Below are 13,460 nucleotides of genomic sequence, written 5' to 3'. Positions count from 1 at the left end.
CGACCTGCTGGTGCGGCTCTGAGTGGTTGATGCGCCTCGCATCAAGCCTGATGAGGGTCGGATCAAGGTCTCTCAACTTCAGCAATTCGCTTGATTTCACCAATTTTCCTGCAAGATAAGAATGAAAGCACAGCGGTACCAAATTCTACACGTAATCATTATAATAGATGGTATTTGATGGCTCAGAATTCGTGTTTTGGTACTGAAATTGGTCAAAACAATAGGTCGGATATAGCAATATCACTATTTATTAAGCCACTTTGAAAATTGCTGATTCAACGGTGGCTCAACAAAATAGTAAAATTAGAAACCATCGTTGGATCAGCGATTTTCAAAGTGGCTTAATAAATAGTAAAAAAAATCAGAAAAATGTAAAATTTGGTCTCCAGGCACATTTGATGTGAATTTTACTACACAAGTAATAAATCCTAAATGGCACTCAATCCGGTTGCAAGTGTACAACCTTATCAAGTAGTATTTGAGGATCGTCTCCACAGGGACAATTCGGAATATTAGACCCTACCTAATCAATTTAATTTAGTAACAGGAAATAAAATGAATTTGTTGTTTTTAGGATGTTTGTTTGTAGGTGATCAAACTGAATTAACTAAATTCTAAGGTCGAAATGTGGTTTTTAAGCAAGAATGAGAAATTAGGGTTTCTTAGGGTTCCTATCCACTAATGTCACGATTAATTGATTTATTAAAGTTGTTCTTATAATTATGAAGGCACAGTCGAGTGTTATAGGTATAAAGTGATATCTCTATATTAATACCATCTTTAAATTAGTATAAATGTCACCTCTCGGTACTTGGTTACATTAATCCAAAGTCATTAAGTCCTTAACTGTCCCAATTGATGTAGAAAGCTATTCATCACCTCTCGGTACTTAGTACAATTTTCTAACCTATCGGGTGAAGCCCGTATAAGACAAGCGTCGCCTCTCGGTACTTAGCCTATCAAATACCCTATTCTTTATGGTCAGGACTAAATATTCAATCTCTCGATTGCAAATATAAAATCCTAGGGTTTCATGCAATTTCGATTAAGTCATCACAATCAAATAATATAAAGAATAGATCATACCAAGGAACAAGTAAATATAATATAAAATCAACTAATTCATGACACAAGTTTCAAGCATAACCCTAATCAACCCTAGAAATGACCTTAGCCGATCATGGCTAAAGCACAAAAGAGAATAAACAAGTAAGAGAGTTCTAAAAGAAAGAAATCAATATAACCGCTCGAAGAATTCGCTATCTTCTTCTCCTTCCTTTTGTCTCTCCTTTTTCTCCCTATTCTCCTCTGCTTTTTCTCCCTTTCTAATGTCTAAAATTTCGTCCTTAAAACAGTTCCCTCCTTTCCAGAAATAAAAACAACTAATAATAGCAAAAAATATCGTTCTGGAACTGTTATTGCGGGCCGCAATAAATTCCTTGCGGGCCGCAATAAAAACGCAGAAAACTCAAGCTGGAAGCTGTTCTGTCTGAGTTGGTTGCGGCCCGCAATAAACTAATTGCGGCCCGCAATAAACTAATTGCGGCCCGCAATAAAAGAGAAAATTCGCCAGACTTCGTGCTGTCTTGCTCCAGATAATTCGTCTTACTCCGTTAAGCTCCAAGCACTTGATTTCCTACGAAATAAACACAACTAGGGCAGTAACTTGAACTTTTAAACATTTCTAACCTAATTAAATACTTATTTCAACAAAACTCGGCTTAATTTACACAACAAACCCTAGGTTTCAACATATATCATTTTGGCTTATCAAATTCCCCCAAGCTTAGTTTTTGCTTGTCCCAAGCAAGTCTAAACACTCACAGGAATACCCGGGGCTGGTTAATGTATTTTAGACCAAGTTATCTAAACTATCCTAATAATAAAAACTTAAACATAAAATTGGTCGGTCGAGGCAAATTAGGGTCCAAACAATTCAATCCAAAGCATGAGTGTGTAGAACAATTATGCGGGTTTCTTTCAATGATCTTCTTCACCTCACAAACGCAAGTTTTGATTTTAATTAAGCAAGCTTATATCTATATGATACTTTTAGAATTAGTTAATCTTAAATTTTTCTCCCCGTTCTACAAGTGACAACCAATTCTAGAAACTCCTTTGAAAAATTAAGTTTTTGTTAGGGGTGTAGACTGTGCCTGATGCTTTGACTTTTTTTTACTTGTGCATCCGTCTGCTTTTGGCTCACTCATTTTTCCACTCATTTTTATTTATTTATTTATTTATTTATTATTATTATTATTATTTTTTTATTATGCGGATGTATCTGTCCTCTGGACTTCAATCCAACATAGCTCACTTTTTTCAGCCTACACCTTTGTTCAATTAAGTTCAATTAGAAAAGGATTTCTGAGTCTCGCACAAAGTCTCCTACGGGCACCAAGCCTTTCGGAAACTCTTGGCATTGTGCATCTGAGACTTGATTTTCAACATGTAGAGGGGTTCTGATTTAAGACCACAGGTACTAAAGTGTCATAAAACATAATCTCACCAAGTATTATGCCAACTTGCGCCATGTGGTTATACCATTGAAATCCCCACTTAGATTTTTATGTTTTCTCAAGGCTTCAAATTTAATTGTTTTTCCCCTAAATAGCACAGAACCTACCATTTTTTTTTTTTTTTTTTTTTTTTTACAAACAAAATAAATAACCTAACCCTAAGATACAATTCCAATTTTTACCCCCCCCAAACCTAAACATTGGCACCGCCTCGGTGCAATAAACAAGCTATTGAAAGGTAAAAAGAGGAGATGAAAGAAACTCACAAGAGAATCAGGCTGGTGGAGGTGGTGGATCAGTCCCCTGAGAAGATGTACCAGTCGCTGGTGGTGAGGGACGCGTAGGTCGGCGACGCCGCGGTATCGGGTCAGCAGAAACAAAGCCGGAGTCAGACATATGCCCGTAGATGCGATCCGTCCGATGGTAAGTACCATGCTGCTGCTCAGCTATCTCATCCACCGTCCCTGCAAGTTCCGTGTACAGGACATGCATACGCCCCATCTGTGCGGAGAGCTGAGTCATGTCGGAATGAGAAGTGCCGAACTGACCCGTCATGTAGGTCCGATGCTCAGTAAACTGCCCTCCTGGTGATCTACAGAGTTGAACCGCTCATCCACATAATCGCGCAATTTTGTGATGTTGGTGTTCATAGTCTGCATCAACTCGTACATTTGTTGCGGTGTCACTTGGTCGAGACCGGGAGCCCAAAATGGAGGAGGAGGCTGAGGCTGCTCAGGTGGAGGGATCCCAAATGGATCAACAGCGGCTTGTGCGGCAGGATGGTGTGGTTGTGCCACATTAAGGGGCAGAATCCAAGTGGAGGGATCCGCCCTATCGACCGGTATCGGCAAAGGCATAGGAATCTGCCGACCGCTGGAGATGAAGAAGAAGGAGTTTCCAATGTGAGAGAAAATGCCAGCCGACTGAAGATATGCCATGTCAATGAACTCGGTTTGCTTTTGGAGGCGATGGGCAGGGACTTTGTAAACTGGCCCGTCTGCAGGAATGACCCCATGGTAAATGGCAAGACGAGTCACAAAGCCACCACATGAGATCATACCGCCCGGAGTGGCATTTGTCCTCACGTTCAGGAGATTGTCAATGAAGAAGCTGCCAACGTGGGGTAATTTCTCTGGACTGGTCAGAGCATGGATCATGGCATAGATGAAGTATGTCTCGCACTCGCCCATGGTACCCACCGTCTCACCGCGTGCAAAGATAGTGAAGGCGAGCGCACGCTGGATGTAGCGAAACACTGGGTGGCTGATCTGACTGGCCGTGTAAGTCCGCCGAGGACCACCGATCAGCTGGCAGGAGAAGTCATAAAAACTGGAATCCGGCTCCCAATTTGGCACCGTCACTGCCTCAGGCTGGTGAGGGAACCCCAGGAGGTTGCTGAGTTCCTCAAGTGTGATCTGGTACTCCGCACCGTCCAAATAGTAATGCAGTAAAGTATCATCCTCCATGTGAAGAGAAGATAAGAACTCATAAGTTAAAGTATGGTACGCAGGAAATGGTCTGGTACAGTAGTCCCAAATACCAAGGGAAGACATGAGGGAATGAACCTCATCTAAAATGCCCAACTGCTGAAGGGTAGGTATGTGAACATACTTGGGCTGGACAACCTTTTTGGTCCTAAGAATTTGGAAATTTTCACGTGCTTTTGGATGCACAAACCTAAGACCATAGTCAGATTCACGGTTTTCAGGCCACTGACTTTGAGGTAAAGTGGCCCAGTTAGGTTGGTCAGACATTTCGATATCACCAGATCCACTAGTGGTATTGGCTCCTCCCCTATATTGTTTGGAACGCTTTGAGGGGATGAAGTCATCCTCTGCTACCGCCTTACCCTTGTTCTTTGTTTTTGGTGGCATGGTTGGAGTTCAGTTGGTTCAATTCAAATACAATTCACACTCAATTCAATTACCAATTTGGTCGGTTGAATCACAATTCACAATTTTCTTCAATTTGGGTAATTCACAATTTACCAATATGATTCAATTCAAGCAATTGAAATTAAAGAGAGTTTGAGATACAACCAAATGTGTGCAATCAAACCAATGTGAAGTGATGGAGTCGAGTAGAGCAACCGAGAAGTCCAAACGCCGAGTCGATGCGCCAAATTTCCAGCAAAATCAGCAAGGAAATGCCTTCTGTTTAACTTATTGCGGGCCGCAATAAACCTGGTTGCGGGCCGCAATAGCCGTGGAGATCTCAAAAATCGCCTCTGTCTTCTTCGTTGCGGACCGCAATAAATGGAATTGCGGGCCGCAATGGGTCTTCGTCAGAAGGGTGGCTGATCTGGCTGCTTGGTTGCGGGCCGCAAAAGCCGGTGTTGCGGGCCGCAATGCGCGCGGTGGAGAGGCGGCGGCTGATCTGGCTGCTTTGGGAGAGAGAGAGATGGTTTGGCTTTTGTAGAGAGAAATGGAGAGAAAGGGTTGTAGAGAAAGATGGAGAGAAAGGTGGAGAGGGAGATTGAGAGATGTGAGAGAAAGAGAGATGTGAGAGAGAGATGGAGAGAGAGATAGAGAGAGAGATATGGAGAGAGGTGCGGGAAGAGGGAGAAAGGAAGAGAGAATGGCAGAGAGAGAGAGAATTTTGCAAAAAGGTCCCCTTTTTATCACAAATTCGCGCCTGTTGGGCCTCCATTGCGGGCCGCAATAGGTTGGTTGCGGACCGCAATGAACCTGAGAATTTTTTTTATTTTTTTTACCTCTGACTATATTATTGCGGCCCGCAATAAATTAATTGCGGACCGCAATTCACCCAGAATTGCAACTGTAAGCTTCAGAAGTCTCTGACTGCTTGATTGCGGCCCGCAATAAATTAATTGCGGACCGCAAAGAGGCATGAAATCTTCTGAAATACCTAAACTAACCTATCCAAATGCAAATAAATTTTAAAATACGAAATTTAAACATGCAAAAAGGTAAATTGCCTGGGTTGCCTCCCAAGAAGCGCTCGTTTAGGGTCTCGAGCTTGACCATTCCCCTCTTTTAGTTCATTGGTGCATCGGTAAGGGAGATGTTAATCTTCCCTTCAACCGGTTCTCCATGATTGTACACCTTGAGCCTCTGGCCATTTACTTTAAATGTGCCAGTTCGTTCGCTCCAGATTTCTACCGCCCTATGTTCATGCACGCGTTTCACCTGAAACGGGCCGCTCCATTTGGATTTAAGTTTGCCTGCAAAGAGTTTAAAACGTGAATTGAACAATAAAACATAATCACCAATATTAAACTCCCTTCTTATGATGTGCTTGTCATGCCATTGTTTCGTTTTCTCCTTGTAAATTTTGGCATTCTCATATGCGTTGAGGCGGATTTCCTCAAGTTCATGCAAGTCGAGGACGCGCTTGTTACCCGCTTGAAGCATGTCAAAGTTGAGAGATTTGATAGCCCAAAACGCCTTGTGCTCTAGTTCAACGGGCAAATGACATGGCTTGCCATAGACAAGCTTGAAATGAGTCATGCCAATTGGGGTTTTGTAGGCTGTGCGGTACGCCCAAAGTGCATCATCCAGTCTCAAACTCCAGTCTTTTCGGGTCAAGCCTACAGCGGTTTAGAGGATGTGCTTGATCTCTCGGTTCGATACTTCAACTTGGCCACTTGTTTGCGGATGATACGGAGTCGCGACTTTGTGCCTTACGCCACATTTCTCCATTAGGGTTTGAAAGGAGCGGTTGATGAAGTGAGAACCTCCATCACTGATCACTACCCTTGGAACACCGAATCTTGGAAAAATTATCTTTTGGAAAAGGCGCTTGACAGTCTTTGAGTCGGCTCCTGGACTTGGTATTGCTTCTACCCACTTGGAGACATAGTCCACCGCTACAAGGATGTACTTGTTGTTGCATGAACTTGGAAATGGCCCCATGAAGTCAATGTCCCATACATCGAATAATTCGACTTCCAGAATGCTTTGTTGAGGCATCTCGTGTCGCTTGGTTATGCTGCCCATCCTTTGACATTTGTCACAAGAGAGAACAAACAACCTTGTGTCCTTAAAAAGGGTTGGCCAATAGAAACCGGCTTGCAGGACTTTGGCGACCGTTTTGTTGGTTGAAGCATGTCCGCCATAGGGTGATGAATGACAGTGGTAGAGAATTGATTGTACCTCATCATGTGGAATGCATCTTCTATGAATCCCATCAACACCAAGCTTGAAAAGATATGGGTCATCCCAAAAATAATGCTTGGTATCCGCATAGAATTTCTTCCGTTGTTGGTATGTGAGGTAGGGTGGTAGAACACCACACGCAAGAAAATTGGCGATATCGGCAAACCAAGGGTATTCGACTTTGTTGATTTGATAGAGCTGTTCATCAACAAAGGAGTCATCTATTGGCACTTCTTGGCTTGAAGGTTCAGCCACAATGCGTGAAAGATGATCAGCTACTAGGTTTTCGGTACCCTTCTTGTCTCTTATCTCAAGGTCAAACTCCTGAAGGAGGAGGATCCATCGGATGAGGCGCGGTTTTGCATCTTTTTTGGTAAGGAGGTAACGGACTGCCGCATGATCAGTGTAGACAATGACCTTAGAACCCACCAAGTAAGGGCGGAACTTGTTGATGGCGAAGACTACCGCAAGCAACTCCTTTTCAGTTGTGGTGTAGTTGACTTGGGCCTCATCTAGCACCTTACTTGAGTAGTAGATTGCATACGGCTTCTTGTCGACTCGCTGCCCCAAAACTGCTCCAACAGCATAATCACTCGCGTCACACATAATCTCAAATGGCTCACTCCAATTCGGGGGTTGCAAGATAGGTGCTGAAATCAAAGCTTCCTTCAACCTATTAAAGGCATCTAGACAATCCTCATTAAAATCAAAAGGGGCATCTTTGCAACAGGTTAGTCAAAGGTTTGGCAATTTTAGAAAAATCTTTAATGAACCTTCGATAAAAACCTGCATGCCCTAAAATGCTCCTAACACCTTTAACATTTGTTGGTGGAGGCAATTTTTCAATTACCTCAATCTTTGCACGGTCAACCTCTAAACCCTTAGCAGAAATAACATGACCTAACACAACACCCTCTTGTACCATAAAGTGACATTTTTCCCAATTCAAGACAAGATTTACCTCTTCACATCTTCGTAGGACTTTGGATAGGTTTAGCAAACATTCATCAAAAGTGGTACCATAAACCGAGAAGTCATCCATGAAAACTTCCATAGATTTCTCAATTAGGTCAGAAAATATACCCATCATAGCCCTTTGAAATGTTGCAGGTGCATTACACAAACCAAAGGGCATCCTACGATATGCAAAGGTACCGTATGGACATGTGAAAGTGGTATTTTCTTGGTCATCAGGGTGAATTGGTACTTGAAAGAACCCACTATAACCATCAAGATAACAAAAGAAAGAGTGCTTAGCTAGCCGTTCAAGCAATTGATCAATGAACGGAAGAGGGAAGTGATCCTTGCGCGTGCCGATATTGAGCTTTCGATAATCGATGCACATGCGCCATCCCGTCACGAGTCGTGTTGCAATCGGTTCGCCATTCTCCCCTTCTATCACTGTTGTCCCTCCCTTCTTTGGCACCACATGGATTGGGCTCACCCATTTGCTATCGGAGATTGAATAGATGATGTCGGCATCAAGAAGTTTCTGAATCTCCTTCCGCACCACCTCACTAAGGTTCGGGTTCAATCTTCGCTGTCCTTCAATGGTTGGCTTGTGTCCTTCCTCCATGAGAATGCGGTGCATGCAGATGGAAGGGTTGATTCCTTTGAGGTCATCAATGGTGTATCCAATGGCCTTTCGGTGCATCCTCAAGATTTGTAGAAGTTGTGAGGTTTGGTTTTGGTTGAGGGATGCGTTGACAATAACGGGATAGGTTTGGTTTGGACCGAGGTATTCATATCGAAGGGTCGAAGGTAATGGCTTAAGTTCAACCTTGGGTGCATCCTTCGAGGTTTCGGCAAAGTTTGGAAGGGTCTCGGCGGTTGAAACCTGAAAAATTGGGCTCAGAATAGGCTCTTTGTCAATCTGGGAAGGGTTATTGCGGGCCGCAATAAATTCTGATTTCTGCAGATTCTCTGTCTGAATTGGTTGCGGGCCGCAATAACTTTCATTGCGGGCCGCAATAACTGTGCGAATCTCTTCCTTCTCTGTCTGGATTGGCTGCGGACCGCAATAAATTTCATTGCGGGCCGCAATAACATCTACAGAACCCGTTTGGTTGGCTTTTTCGCACTCCTGATCCATCCAATACTCAAAGGAACCCTTCTCCAAGTTGTTCAACAGCTCCTCATCTATCAACCTGTCAAGAATCTCAACACTAAAAACACTTTGATCATTAGATGGATATCTCATGGATCTTTTGATGTCAAATGTTAATTTTTCTTCACCAATGTTCATTGTTATAATTCCATCATGAACATAAATCACGGCTTTTGCCGTATTGAGAAATGGTCGACCTAACAAGAGTGGAGTGTGAGTGTCCTCATCCATGTCAACCACAACAAAGTCAATTGGTACAAAGAACTTGCCAATTTGGATCGGTAAATCTTCCACCACTCCTAGGGGTAACTTAACTGATTGGTCTGCCAATTGAAGAGAAATTCTGGTTGGCTTAAGTTCCCCTACACCTAACCTATCATAGACCGACTTGGGCATGAGACTTACGCTAGCTCCTAGATCACATAGTGCACATTTGAATTGGACATTTCCGATAGAACATGGTATGGAAAATTTACCCGGATCATCCAACTTTTTGGGCAATTCATTCATTACCAAGGCACTACAGTTTGTGTCTAAGGATACCATTTGTACTTCCTCAAGTTTACGCCTATTTGAAAGAATGTCTTTGAAAAATTTGGTGTAAACTGGCATTTGGGTCATTACCTCGGTCAATGGTAGGTTCACATGCAATTGTTTCATCAATTCAAGAAATTTGGCAAATTGTTTGTCGGTCTTCTCATTCTTGAATCTACCAGGAAAAGGTGCATATTTGTGAGGAGGGATATAGAGAGGTACCTGTGCACTTACCTTTGGCGGCTCATCTTGAGATGGTTTTGCTTGATTGGCATGATCACTTGGTTCGATTGGTGTTGCTTCCTTTGAGGCGGAATCCTCATGTGTGGAGATGTGCTCATCATTGCTTTTTGTCCCTTCACCTCGCGGCTGTACATAGGTGTCCTCTGGGATGGGTGGATCCTCGTACTGCGTCCCGCTGCGAAGCATGTGCCTAACCGCCTTGACATCCCTGGGGTTGCTCTCAGGTTTTGGTGGAAGGGAGCCCGGTTGGTGAGAGAATTGGGTAGCTTGTTGTGCAACTTGGTTTTCAAGCATTTTGTTTTGGGTTGCCAACATTTCTACCTTTTTGGTCAATTCATCGAATTTTTGATTTTGACTTGTCATGAAAGTCTCCATCATTAATTCAAGATTGGATTTTGGTTGTGCGTTAGAATTATACCCTTGGTTACCATAACCTTGATTTGGTCTATTAAAGTTTGAGTTACTTTGGGTATTTTGGTCATTTTGTCTCCACGCAAAGTTTGGGTGATTTCTCCAACCGGGATTGTAGGTATTGGAGTAAGGATTGTTATTCGGTTTGAAATTGCCTTGGTTTATGGCATTAACTTCCTCATGACTAACCTCATTACTTATACCACAATTTATTGTTAAATGGTCGGTTCCACCACAAATTGAACAAGGAAGAGAAGAAGGATAGTTTACCGAATTTACGCTCATTTGATCAATTTTGCGATTTAAAGCGGCAATTTCTGCGGCCATGTTTGAATTCGAATTCACCTCCTTCATTCCCCGTTGCAGGATGATCGGGGTCTCCCTAGGGTTGTGCCATTGGCTTTGGTTGAGAGCCATGTCATCAACCAACTTGTATCCATCAATAGCCCCCTTGTTCATGAGGCTACCTCCAGCGGCTGCATCTAGCATGCCCTTGTCGTGTGGCATGAGGCTATTGTATAAAATTTGCAATAAATTCCACCCTTCTATACCATGATGAGGGCAGCACCTCTGCAATTCTTGAAATCTTTCCCACGCCTCGCTCATGGTTTCATCTCCTTTTTGTCGGAAATTGTGGATTTGATGGCGCAAGGAGTTTGTTTTTGATGGTGGAAAGAACTTGTTGAGGAAAGCATTCGCCACCTTAGGCCAAGTGTTCATGTTCTCGGGCCGTTGTCCCCTTATCCAACCTTTAGCCTTGTCTGCAAGGGAAAAAGTGAAAGCCATTACTTTAAGATCATCAGGAGAAACAGTTTGTACCTTGATTGTACTGCAGATTTCTTCAAAGTTGGCTAAGTGTTGTGTAGCATCTTCATGAGGCAAACCATGGAAAAGATTGCGCTGCACCATGCTAACCCATGCAGGAGGAATTTGATATTCCTCCGCATTGATAGTAGGTGCCGTGTACCCAAGGTGGATTTCCTCAGCCCTAGGTGCCGTAAAGTCTCTCAAAGGGCGGTTGGCATCGGCTGCTTCATGATTTTCTCTTTCCACATTAGCTGCCCTCAAGCGTTGAAGTTCATTGGCCATCCGATCCCTTTCTCTTTGAAGGTTTTGAAACCTAGCATCCTCATTTCCGGTCGACATGTCTAACCGGCGTGGATTCAAGGGTAAGAAAGGTCCCCTTGTTGGGTGCTTGTTTCTTCTCTCGTAGAAAAGATGAGTTGATCCTCTCCTCGAAAACCACTCAACCAAATCTGTGGCGTCCGGAGTTGGAGGCTCCTCTGCCAGATTTCAACCTAAAATGAGAGAGAAAGAAAACAAAAGAAAATTAAAAACAATTACTAATTAAATTACTTAGGTCCGAAATAATATTCACCGTTGTCCCCGGCAACGGCGCCAAAAACTTGATGTGAATTTTACTACACAAGTAATAAATCCTAAATGGCACTCAATCCGGTTGCAAGTGTACAACCTTATCAAGTAGTATTTGAGGATCGTCTCCACAGGGACAATTCGGAATATTAGACCCTACCTAATCAATTTAATTTAGTAACAGGAAATAAAAGGAATTTGTTGTTTTTAGGATGTTTGTTTGTAGGTGATCAAACTGAATTAACTAAATTCTAAGGTCGAAATATGGTTTTTAAGCAAGAATGAGAAATTAGGGTTTCTTAGGGTTCCTATCCACTAATGTCACGATTATTTGATTTATTAAAGTTGTTCTTATAATTATGAAGGCACAGTCGAGTGTTATAGGTATAAAGTGATATCTCTATATTAATACCATCTTTAAATTAGTATAAATGTCACCTCTCGGTACTTGGTTACACTAATCCAAAGTCATTAAGTCCTTAACTGTCCCAATTGATGTAGAAAGCTATTCATCACCTCTCGGTACTTAGTACAATTTTCTAACCTATCGGGTGAAGCCCGTATAAGACAAGCGTCGCCTCTCGGTACTTAGCCTATCAAATACCCTATTCTTTATGGTCAGGACTAAATATTCAATCTCTCGATTGCAAATATAAAATCCTAGGGTTTCATGCAATTTCGATTAAGTCATCACAATCAAATAATATAAAGAATAGATCATACCAAGGAACAAGTAAATATAATATAAAATCAACTAATTCATGACACAAGTTTCAAGCATAACCCTAATCAACCCTAGAAATGACCTTAGCCGATCATGGCTAAAGCACAAAAGAGAATAAACAAGTAAGAGAGTTCTAAAAGAAAGAAATCAATATAACCGCTCGAAGAATTCGCTATCTTCTTCTCCTTCCTTTTGTCTCTCCTTTTTCTCCCTATTCTCCTCTGCTTTTTCTCCCTTTCTAATGTCTAAAATTTCGTCCTTAAAACAGTTCCCTCCTTTCCAGAAATAAAAATAACTAATAATAGCAAATAATATCGTTCTGGAACTGTTATTGCGGGCCGCAATAAATTCCTTGCGGGCCGCAATAAAAACGCAGAAAACTCAGGCTGGAAGCTGTTCTGTCTGAGTTGGTTGCGGCCCGCAATAAACTAATTGCGGCCCGCAATAAAAGAGAAAATTCGCCAGACTTCGTGCTGTCTTGCTCCAGATAATTCGTCTTACTCCGTTAAGCTCCAAGCACTTGATTTCCTACGAAATAAACACAACTAGGGCAGTAACTTGAACTTTTAAACATTTCTAACCTAATTAAATACTAATTTCAACAAAACTCGGCTTAATTTACACAACAAACCCTAGGTTTCAACATATATCATTTTGGCTTATCAACATTTCAATATAGAGATCACATCTTATGGTTCAGATCGATTTTTTGGATTTTGAAATTTCAAATTTGGACCGGTAGCACTTCGACTCATATGCTATAAATAAATTCGAAACTTAAATTTTTTTTATATGGAAACGATGCTCTCGTTAAGGACATTGGTTTGAACGGTTTAGATTTGTCATTTGAAGCCGATTCGATAGATTTTAGAGACCGAAAGCATATTGTTGATATACTAGAGGAAGCGCGTTAGCCGTACTATATATATATATAGGAATATGCTAGCATGCTATGCGTATCATAGCTCCCCTCCGTGCAACGGCTCAATATTTGACTTTTCAAAATCCTAACGGTCGATCCGAACCGTTCATCTTGTTCTCCATATTAATATGTATTTGGAGACCAAATTTTACATTTTTTAGAATTTTTTTACTATTTTTTTAGATTTATTGAAAATCGTTGTTTTTAGCAAATTTGGACCATAAAAAATAGTGATTTTCAATAAATCTAAAAAATTATTAAAAAAATTTCCAAAAAATGTAAAATTTGGTCTCCAAACATATATTAATATGGAGAACAAGATGAACGGTTCGGATCGACCGTTAGGATTTTGAAAAGTCAAATATTGAGCCGTTGCACGGAGGGGAGCTATGATACGCATAGCATGCTAGCATATTCCTATATATATATTATAGAGAGAGAGAGATGGGCTAAAATGAGCCATGGAGTAAAATAAGTTTTTACTCCATGACACTATATTTTTATTTTG

The 13,460-nt window shown here is 41.7% G+C and overlaps 1 non-coding gene across 1 annotated transcript; it reads left to right on the top strand.

Annotated features, from left to right (window-relative positions):
• Window positions 1–10,479: 10,479 nt before the first annotated feature.
• LOC144566943 (small nucleolar RNA R71) lies at window positions 10,480–10,590 on the top strand. Its single transcript, XR_013515317.1, has one exon. It is a non-coding gene; the product is annotated as a small nucleolar RNA R71 (small nucleolar RNA).
• The last annotated feature ends 2,870 nt before the right edge of the window (window positions 10,591–13,460 follow it).

Source organism: Carex rostrata, chromosome 15 (genome assembly GCF_964058835.1).
Source record: "Carex rostrata chromosome 15, lpCarRost1.2, whole genome shotgun sequence".
Lineage (NCBI taxonomy): Eukaryota > Viridiplantae > Streptophyta > Magnoliopsida > Poales > Cyperaceae > Carex > Carex rostrata.
Note: the sequence above shows the minus strand (reverse complement) of the source record. Positions and strands in the feature narration are given on the sequence as shown.